Source organism: Gopherus evgoodei, chromosome 2 (genome assembly GCF_007399415.2).
Source record: "Gopherus evgoodei ecotype Sinaloan lineage chromosome 2, rGopEvg1_v1.p, whole genome shotgun sequence".
In the NCBI taxonomy this organism is placed as follows: domain Eukaryota; kingdom Metazoa; phylum Chordata; order Testudines; family Testudinidae; genus Gopherus; species Gopherus evgoodei.
In genome coordinates, this window is record NC_044323.1 from 161872615 (window position 1) to 161882681 (window position 10067).

Consider the following 10067-nt stretch of genomic DNA (forward strand, 5'->3'; position numbering starts at 1 on the left):
GTTTAAATCTGCAGCTTATTGCTTCCAGTGGGTATCCTTCAGTTCTTGTGCTGTGTGAAGGTGTAAATAGCACTTACTTTCTTCACCCCAGTCATGATTTTATAGACCTCTATCATATTCCCGCCCATAGGCCTCTCTTTTCCAATCTTAAATCCCAGTCTCTTTAATCTCTCCTCATATGGAAGCTGTTTCACACCTCTAATCATTTTTGTTGCCGTCTTTGTACTTTTTCTAATTCCAATATCTTCTTGAGATGCGACAACCGGAACTGGACGCAGTATTCATGGTGTGGGTGTACCATGGATTTATATAGTGGCATTATGATGTTTTCTGTCTTTTCTGTCCCCTTCCTAATGGTTCCTGATATTATATTAGCTTGTTTGACTGCTACTGCCCATTAAGCAGATGTTTTCAGAGAACTCTCTGGTTGACTCCAAAATCTCTTTTGTGAGTGTTAACAGCTAATTTTGACCCCATCAATTTGCATGTAATAGTTGGGATTATGTTTTCTAATATGCATTCCTTTGCACTTATCAACACTGAATTTCATCTGCCATTTTGTTGCCCAGGCACCCAGTTTTGTGAGAGCCCTTTGTGACTCTTCACAGTCAGCTGTGGACTTAACTATCTGAAGTAATTTTGTATTGTCTGCAAACTTTGCCACTTCACTGTTTACCCCTTTTTCCAGATCATTTGATATATTGAACAGCACAGGTCCCAGGACAGATCCTTGGGGGACCCCACTATTTACTTGTCTCCATTCTGAAAATTCACCATTTATTCCTACCTTTGTTTCCTGTCTTTTAACCAGTTCCTGATACATGAGAGGACCTTCCTCTGACTTCATGACTGCTTACTTTGCTTAAGAGCCTTTGGTGAGAGACTTTGTCAAAGGTTTCTTGAAAGTCCAAGTACACTTCATCCACCAGATCATCCTTGTCCACATGTTTGTTTGACCCCCTCAAAGAATTCTAATAGATTAGTGAGGCATGATTTCCCTTGGCAAAAGCCATGTTGACTCTTCTCCAAAATACTGTGTTCATCTATGTCTGATAATTCTGTTCTTTATTATAGTTTCAACCAGTTTGCCTGGTACTGAAGTTAGGCTTACTAGCCTGTAATTGCCGGGATCTCCTCTAGAGTGTACTTCTAAAATTGTCATTACACTAGCTATCTGCCAGTCATCTGGGACAGAGGCTGATTTAAGTGATAGGTTATGTATCATGGTTAATAGTGCTGCAGTTTCACATTTGAGTTCATTCAGAACTTTTTGGTGATACCATCTGGCCCTGGTGACTTATTACCGTTTCATTGATCAATTCGTTCCAAAACCTCCTCTGCTGACCCTTCAGTCTGGGATAGTTCCTCAGATTTGTCACCTCAAAAGAGTGGCTCTCAGGTTGCAATCTTCCTCACATTCTCTGCAACACAGACTGATGCAAAGAGTTCATTTAGTATCGCCACAACAGCTCTGTGTTCCTTTAGCACCTCGATTGTCCAGCGCCCCACCTGATCGTTTGCTAGGTTTCCTGCTTCTGAAGTGCTTAGAAAATTTTGTTGCTGTTAGTTTTTGTGTCTTTTGCTAGTTGCTTTTCAGATTAATTTTTTTGGCCTGTATAATTTATACTTTTACACTTGTCTTGCCAGAGTTTATGCTCCTTTCTATTTTCCTCAGTAGGATTTGACCTCCAGTTTTTAAAGGATGTCTTTCTGCGTCTCTCACCTTCTTGATTCTGTTTAGCTAGGATGGTATTTTTTATTTTATTTATTGTTCTGCTAGCAGGCATTTCACTTTTGTGACTGTTCCTTTTAATTTCCATTTAACTAGCCTCCCCATTTTTTGTAGTTCTTCTTTTTGAAGTTAAGTGCTACTGTAGTGGGTTTCTTTGGTATTTGGCCCCCTACAAGGATGTTAAATTTAATTAAATTATGGTTGCTATTACCAATTGGTTCAGTTATATTCACCTCTTGGATCAGATCCTGTATTCCACTGTAGATATAGCTTTTAAAAACTAGGTTTTGGGCAGGGAAGCCTGAGCGAACACGGCAGAACTGGCCATTTCATAATGCAGCTATGTGTTAAAGTCCTGTCTGCATGGCATATACAAGATTTATTCAGATTGCACATTAACTTTGGACTCTTTATTAACTATAGACCCTCCAGGCTCTCTCCCTGCCTTGGAGAAGCTTAGACACCCCCATGATGAACTCTCCTGTACAAACGGACCCGTCTCCCAGCACTTCAAAGCAGTTGTGAGCCAGGGAAGCAGCGAAGAAGCATGAGTTAGACTCTATCATGGGGGAACTGTTCTTTGGGGATTGAGAGACCATCTCTGGGTAGACTTGGCTATCTCAAAAAGAAATAAAAACATGGATTATTCTAGGCTGGAATCATGTGTTGCTGCTCTTTTCATAGCAGTGGGTGAGGAAAGACTCCATGCTAAAGCTATATTTAGATAAATATCAATACTAAATAAGCAGCCTCCTACTCTAAAGGCAGCTTTTGAAACCACTGAGCTTTGCAGGCTTCAATTACCCAGTTAGGAGGAATCCAGTCTGTCCAGACACTGTCCTCTCCCTCCTCCTGCTGCTAAGTCAGGTTTGTTTGTTTCAGATGATATCTTGTGTGTTGCAAAGTACTTGGCTTCAAGTTTGATCTTCCTGCCAATCTGTGAAATAAAATAAATGTGTGACTATTTGACAGATGCGCAGGGAAGTGATCAGTGCTGGCTTTAGCTTTCAGCAGGGTGGGGCTGCTGGGAGGACTTGGATAGACATGAAAGTTATCTGTTTTCCCTATTAGGCATCATTCAGTACAGTATATAGACTTCATGTGATGCTCAGGAGGGATCTCATCCAAAGGAAAAGCAAGCTGTATTGTTTCTTCTGAGGGCAGGAAGGATGGAGGAGGAGAGGATGACCTGGCTTCAGTTTCTGTCTGTGCCTTCAGGCCAGTCACTACCTCTAGATAAGTTTAGAATCTCTCTAGAGGAAAGGGAGAGAGAGGAGCAAATGTGGATGTGGCTGAGGCTGTGCCAGCACAACGTGTGGGGAAAGGTCTAGAAGTGGCTCACCCAGCATTGGACTGTGGCCCAGCTTAGGGTTAGAATGCTGTCAGAAGATGGCAGCTGGTTTGTACAGTGACTGATCTGAAAACAATAGGTATCCCCAGCACAACAGCCACCCCCCTGATTACCACTTACATAAGAACGGCCATAGGGGGTCAGACTGATGGTCCAGCTAGTCCAGTGGCTGGTGCCAGATCATGCTTCAGAAGGAAAGAACAAAACGGCAATTATCAAGTGATCCATCCAGTCATCCATTCCCAACTTCTGGCAATCAGAGGCTAGGGACACCTAGAGCCTGGGGTTCCATCCCTGACCACCTTGGCCAATAGCCTCATAGACCTATCGTCCAGGAATGTGTCTAATTCTTTTTTGAACCCTGTTACGCTTTTGGCCTTCACAATATCCCCTGGCAATGAGTTCCACAGGCTGACTGTGCCTTGGGTGAAGTAGTGCTTCCTTGTGTTTGTTTTAAATTTGCTGCCTATTAATTTCATTGGGTGACTCCTGGTTTATATGTTATGTGGAGGGGTAAATAACACTTCCCTTTTCATGTTCTCCACACCAGTCATGATTTTATAGACTGTTATCATATCCCCCCCGAGTCGTCTCTTTTCTAAGTTGAACAGTCCCAGGCGTCTTAATCTCTCCTCATATGGAAACTGTTCCACACCCCTCATCATTTTTGTGGCCCTTCTTTGTGCCTTGTCCACTCCATTGATACTTCTCAGCAGTGTGGCCTTGGAGACTGAGCTTTCTTTTCTCCTGGGGTTTCTGTGCTCATCAGTATGGTGCTTGTCGACTCAGAGGGGGTCTCTGTGGATAGAAGCATCTTGGTCCTGGAGAAGTTTCCACCGCAGCTGCCTGTGCTGTACCTGTTCTGTGACTAGAAGACTGTCTGTCTGCAGCTCCTTTCAAATGCTCTCTGTGACATTCCCCTGCTGGGGAGTCAAACCTTTTCCAAGCCTGGCTGCTGAGTCAAGGCCATCCACTGTGTTGTGACCTGTTTCAGATCTGCACCTAGGATTAACAAGAGCTCCTCTGCATCTGTGCCTGTGGCGTCCAATGAGAACTTGCTCTTTAGAGCAAGCACTTGGCTCTAACACCCTGGTGTTTGGCTCTGATGAGCAGCTGTAGAGGCGCAGCTGGGCTGTAGTCATTGTCACTCATCCCTGCTAGCAATTCTACGTAGAGCTTCATCCTTGGGGTTGCTAAAAGTAAGAAGCCATGAGTGTATGAGATCTCTCCTTTGGCACAGCTTAGGGCTCCCATGCAGAATGCCTGTGTGTTGCTACCCTCCAGAGGGCAATGCCCCTCTCATGGGTATGGTCTCCATGTGCGCTGTCCCCTTATCAACAAGTGTTGTTAGGGGAGGGTGTGTGGATTGGCCTAGCTCTGTGGGGCACTCCATTCAGATCTCTTTAGAAGAGTGCAAAATGGTTAACTTCTTAATTGATTTTCATTCTCACTCTGGCCAGGACATTCTCGCAGTTGAGGCACTCGAGACCTGAGTTGAAGCTCCTGTTCATCCATAGACTGACTTTGTGATACTGGGCAAGTCATTTAACCTCTCTGGGACCCAGTTCTCCAGCTGAGTAATGGGGGCTGTGAGGATAAATCCATATGCACTTGGAGGATGCTCTGCTACTAGAGAAAGCTAGGGAGAGCCATATACCTCTACAGGAAGCCCCGGTGATAGGCCGACGTGGAAGGCTGAAAATCTCACCAGTGCTTGTTTTTGCAGCATCTGAAAACCAGTGGTTTGAATGTAGCCCTTCTGACGGATGAGCCCCCAGCACAGTGCAAATTGCACCTGTTGACAGATGTAATGCTTACTTTCTTGACATGTCATTTGACCTGCCTAATAGGATCTGTGAAAGCTTCAGACAGGGTAAAGGCCTTAGCTACACACAGTGAGGGTCAACATTCATGATGGGCTACCCAGGGGCTGGAGCCTGTTGCAGATTTCATCAGTGGAAGCAAAATGAGACTTGTTTACTTCTTGGATAGCAGATTTCCTCAGTGAAAGCCAATGTAAAAGAGGTTTTTATTGGACGCAAATGACCAGAATTTGGAGACTCTTCTGCTTTGATTTTACTCAAAGCCAGAGTGTTTTGCTTTTGAGGTTGGGAATGGAGAGGGTTAACGTGCCTCTAACACTCAGGCTCCGATGTTATAGCATCAAATAAGTTACCCAGTTGTTTGGTTTAGCAGGATAATGATTCAGAATGGAGCAAGCTGGGTGTTTGTCTGGGAAAGAGTTTAGAGGGGCTTGGAAATAGCTGAAAGAACTTGTACATGAAGCTCAGATCAGCTGGGAAGCACTGTTTGAACATTCTCCTCTAGTGGTGATGTCCCTGGAATGTCACTTTTGTTATTGGTTTGGAGGAGGGTTGACTCTTTGTGGAAGTAACTTTATAGGAGGATGAAATGCTGAAGACCATGTGCAGGGGCATGATTGCTTCAATGTGTTTTAGAGACCATTCCAGAGCTCTGGCCGCAGAATGCTGCCAGCCCTGACCAATATCCTCCAGGGCTCAAGAACTTGCCAAGCCCATTCCTGTCTGCTCATGAGGAACGCACAATTAATGCCATGTTTTCGAGGGCCCCTTCTAACCACTGGGTCAGACACATCGCCCTCGGAAAGAAAAGGCAGAGAGTGCCTCAATTACGGGCTGGCATTGGATCCAGGGCAATGCTCAGTATGTATTCGCATAGGCAGCCTCCTACCTCCCCACTGGCTCCCAGGAGGGAGGAGAAGTGAAACAGGTCATTAAGGCAACCCAGAATAAATCAATGGGTGAGAGCTTAGTCCTGAATGGCTAGGCCACCCACTGCTACCCATGGAACTCTGGACAATGCATATATCTTCTCTCTGTGTCTCTTGGTTGGAGTTTCCTTAATTTCCTTGTGTAAATTAGTAGCAAAGCATTAGGCTATTTCCCTGGTGGGATATTTGCAACTGAGCCCTAATTTCTATTTGTAGGATGATGGACCCACTCAGGCCTGCTGCTAGCTTCAGCTGACCAGTATTTTGGCTTTTTCAAACACTCCAATATCCTAATCCAAATACTTGTTTACTTAAGGTTTGAGTAGAGTGGCCTACTGCCATCCAGCGCAGTAAGCATAGGGCGTGATTGTGTTTGCAGGACTGAGCCCTTGTTTTCTGCTTTGGGTGGTAGTTTTTTGAAATTCCCAGGGGCCTTGTCACTTTAAATCATGTCGCAAAGGAACAGAATACCTTCCCTTTGTTACTAGCAACACTGGAGGTTAGGAGTGAAAGAACTTTAATCCGCTAGGGTTAGATTTTCCAGAAATGGCTAACTTTGTTTAAAACTCTCAAAGTCAGTTTCCCTGTTGTTCAGTCAATATCATTGATGCAAAGCTGAGATCCTGCAACTTAGGGTTCACCTGCAGCACAGGGGGGAATGTATGTCTGTCTTTTCTGGCTGTTTCTAATAGACACTGACAAAAAGATAAGTGGAAACACTTCTGTGAGTGTCAGTGTTTTTGAAAAGCTCATTTTCACCAAGTACGTGGTGGGCTCAGGTTAAGTTGCCTCCTGCTGTGATACTCACTCCCTGGAAAGGAAGGCTTAAAGCTCCATTTAGGAGCCCTGGCAGCCACAGGCTCCAGTCCCAACAGAGCTGACTCCTCAGTGAGATAAAGCCTGTTCCCTGCCGTTTTCTGTCTCTGAGCCATTACGATGAAACCTTAAAAACTGATTGGCTAGTGAGGAGTGTGTCAGACTCCACTTGGCATGCAGGCTTGGCCCCAGGCAGCAGCGTGGGTGCTGGTCAGCTAAGCACAGGGCTGTACCCACTTGCAAGACACTGTACAGCTTGACTGACCATACATAAAACCTTTCCCAGCCTCAGGATCCAGGATGTGTGCTCATTCGCTCTGCTTGCTCAGGGAGGGAAGGGTGTTCATGTGCCATATTAGAATAACCCCTCCCAGGCTGACTAGAGTGAACTCCAATTAAGTCCTGTTGCCAATTTAATGGGGGACAAATAGGATGTTGGTTTCCAAGGAGGGTATAACGGGCTGGACCTCACTGATCTCTAGTGCTAGAGTTCACTAGCATTTGGCTAGGTGCAGACAAGAAAGGCTTGGGGGCCCCTTGCAGCATTTCCTGGTAAAGAGATGGGTTCACTGTGAAACCTGGTTCTACAGAAATCATTCCCTCTCCCAGCTCTGCCTCCCTGGAGTAATCTCTCTTGACAAGCTGGGGAACTGCAGCTGCACTTTGCTTCTTTCAGTGGGTTCGTCTGTGCTTGCATTCTGTTCCAGTTTCACAGTCGCAGGTTCGTTACAGTAACACTTTTTACATTTATCTAGCTCCTGCTACCCAAGGAGTTCAGTGCACTTTGCTGCTATTAATTTAGAATGACTGTCCCCAGTGAGGTAGGTCAATATCACCATTTTACAGATGAGACTAAGAGCGGTTAGGGGGCCAATGCTGAAAGGTGCTGAGTGCTTTCTGGGTCCCTCTGCCTGCTCCATTGGCTTCTTGCCATTCCTGATCCGCTGAAACACACTGTACCAGCTGGCTGGGGTTATGCATCTAAAGAGCTATGCTAAAAATCCACCTGCCTGTGTCCCTAATGTGAAGATGCCTATGCGAGCAGCTTGGGCCTTTGTGCTGCTGTGAGTCCTCTCCCCTACCCTACCCCTGCAGTGAGCTGCTCTTCAAACAGCCCACTGCAGAGATATGTGTAGAGAAAGGAAGGAATAAAAATTCTCTCTCCTTCAGGAGGGATTAGTGGGCCCTGATAGCTACCCACAGTGCAACACTCCAGAAATTGACGCTAGCCTCGGTACATGGACACACATGGCTGTATTAATGTGCTTAGTGTGGTCGCATGCACTTGACTTTATACAATCTGTTTCCAAAAACCAGTTTCTGTAAAATTGGAATAATCCTGTAGTGTAGATGTACCCTGGGAGACGTCATAGTTGCAGAGACCCCTTTCCCCAGCCCTGACTCCCTCCTCTCTCATGTTGGGGCTCTTCAAGAGTTCATTGCCCTCTGTTGATCCCTTTTTATTTGAAACACCACTGGGCTATGGCTGCAGAAAGCACAAGCCCCCCTGTACTGGGAGATGAAGGGGAAACAGCAAAGCCAGCTTCCACCAGTGGGACACAGGGTGCAGGGCCAGGATGAACAATATTAAAGTTAGCATGAAAACCACTGAAGCAAACAGAAGCTTGAAAGCATGCAGTATGGAGGCCAAGAGGGGCTGGAAGAGACAGACCACAAAGTGAACTGCAGAAATGCCTTTCAGTTCTTACTTCCCAGCACATGGTACCCTTCGCTATACTGCCTTCAGTCCACATGCATCATCCCTTTTGTGCTGTGTTTGTACAGCACCTAGCACAATGGGGTCCTGGCCCATGACTGGGCCTCGCAGGTGCTACTGCAGTACCTGTGAAGAATAGCAACAGAACATTCACACAGATTATGGACACTGTGGCTTCACCACGCACACTTAAGCATCCCAGTCTGGCTGTAGACACTGAGACAAGTGATCTGACTCTCAAGGTGTTGAGCACCCCAGCAGCTCTCCAGCCACATGGGCATGCAACTAGAAAACAGGCCTGAGGAGAAAAACAGGAGTGAAGCAGGAAAAGGGAACCTGCTGGATAAGGCATGTGGGGCTGAGTGGGAAGCCAGGCAGAAGGGTATGGGGATGGCTGTGTTACAGGACTTGAGCCGGTTGGAATGGAAGAGGGAGCAGTGGTTGTCAGACTCCCCAAGATGGTGCAATAGCCCAATAAGGGGGGTTGCCTCAATCTTTGTGCCACCAATGCCTCCTTCACGCTACAGGCCCTATCACAAACTACATCATTAGCTTCAGCTCAACCCACTGCTACATCAGTGTCCTGGAAGGCTGCACTGTCACTGGCTTGTGGCCCATTGGCTCAGCTCTTCTGTCTCCTAGGCAGATGGACGGGCTTTCCACCTTGCTAGGCGGTAACCTGCCAGGTGCTGTGCCAGGATGTGGTTCATCTGCTATCCAGTCTCCAACAGTGGCCTACAACAAATGCTGCAGGATGGACAAAGTGTCCTGGCCCGATGGTCCCTATACAGGAGCAGATGCTGCCCTCCCCAAACTTTGCAGATACAGAATGCCTCCTCTGAGGGAAAACCATCCCCCTGGCTCCAGCTCTGACCCAGCCCCAGCAGCCAACTCACTGGGGAGGGTGACAGTGCTGTGGGGTGAGGGAACTGGCGTGCTCTTAACACACTGCCCACGCCTGGCTTTGGACTCAGAGTGGGGCAGGTCTGGCTGGGGGGCTTACCCAGCGCCCAAGGGCTGCGCACCCGGTGTGTGGGGAAGGTTCCCGCTACCTCTCCACAGGCGCTCTGGGTGGGCACCTTCGGCGGCTCAGTGGGGCTGGTGGGGGAGGATGTCGGGGACTCCGGGGAAGAACCCTGGGAGGGCGGGTGCCGCGGGGCCCCGAGATGTGAAGGGGAACGCTGGGGCGGAGGAACCCTGGAGGTTTGGGGAGGGCGCACGGGCCGTAGGGGCGGGGGCGGAGCCCAGGGGCTCGGTGGGCTGAAGTGGTGGGGTGGGGGGCAGGCGAGCAGGGGCCGGGCTGGGCGCTCCCGGAGCCGGGCGGCGCTAGGGCCCCGCAGCCGGGCCTGGCGGAGCAGGGGAGGGACCCGAGTGGCAGCCGCAGAAACCGCTAGGTCCCATCCCGAGCGCAGCGGCCGGACACTTCCCCGCCGGCAGCCGCGGAGCCCGAGCCCCCTGACCATGCCGCGGGCTGCGCAGGGCACCGGGCAGTCGCGGGAGGCAGCCAGGCGCCGGGGCGGCTCTGGGGGGGCCTGAGGGCGGAGCGCCCCTGGGAAGGAGCCGGGACCCTGCGCATGGCTGCGCCCGGGACCTGGCTCTAGGGGGCCCGCACCCCTGTGCGCCCAGGGCCCTTCCTCCAGCGGAGCCCCGGCCGGGGGCGGCGTCTCGTGGCTCGGGGGCGCCCGGCGAGGATGGGCTG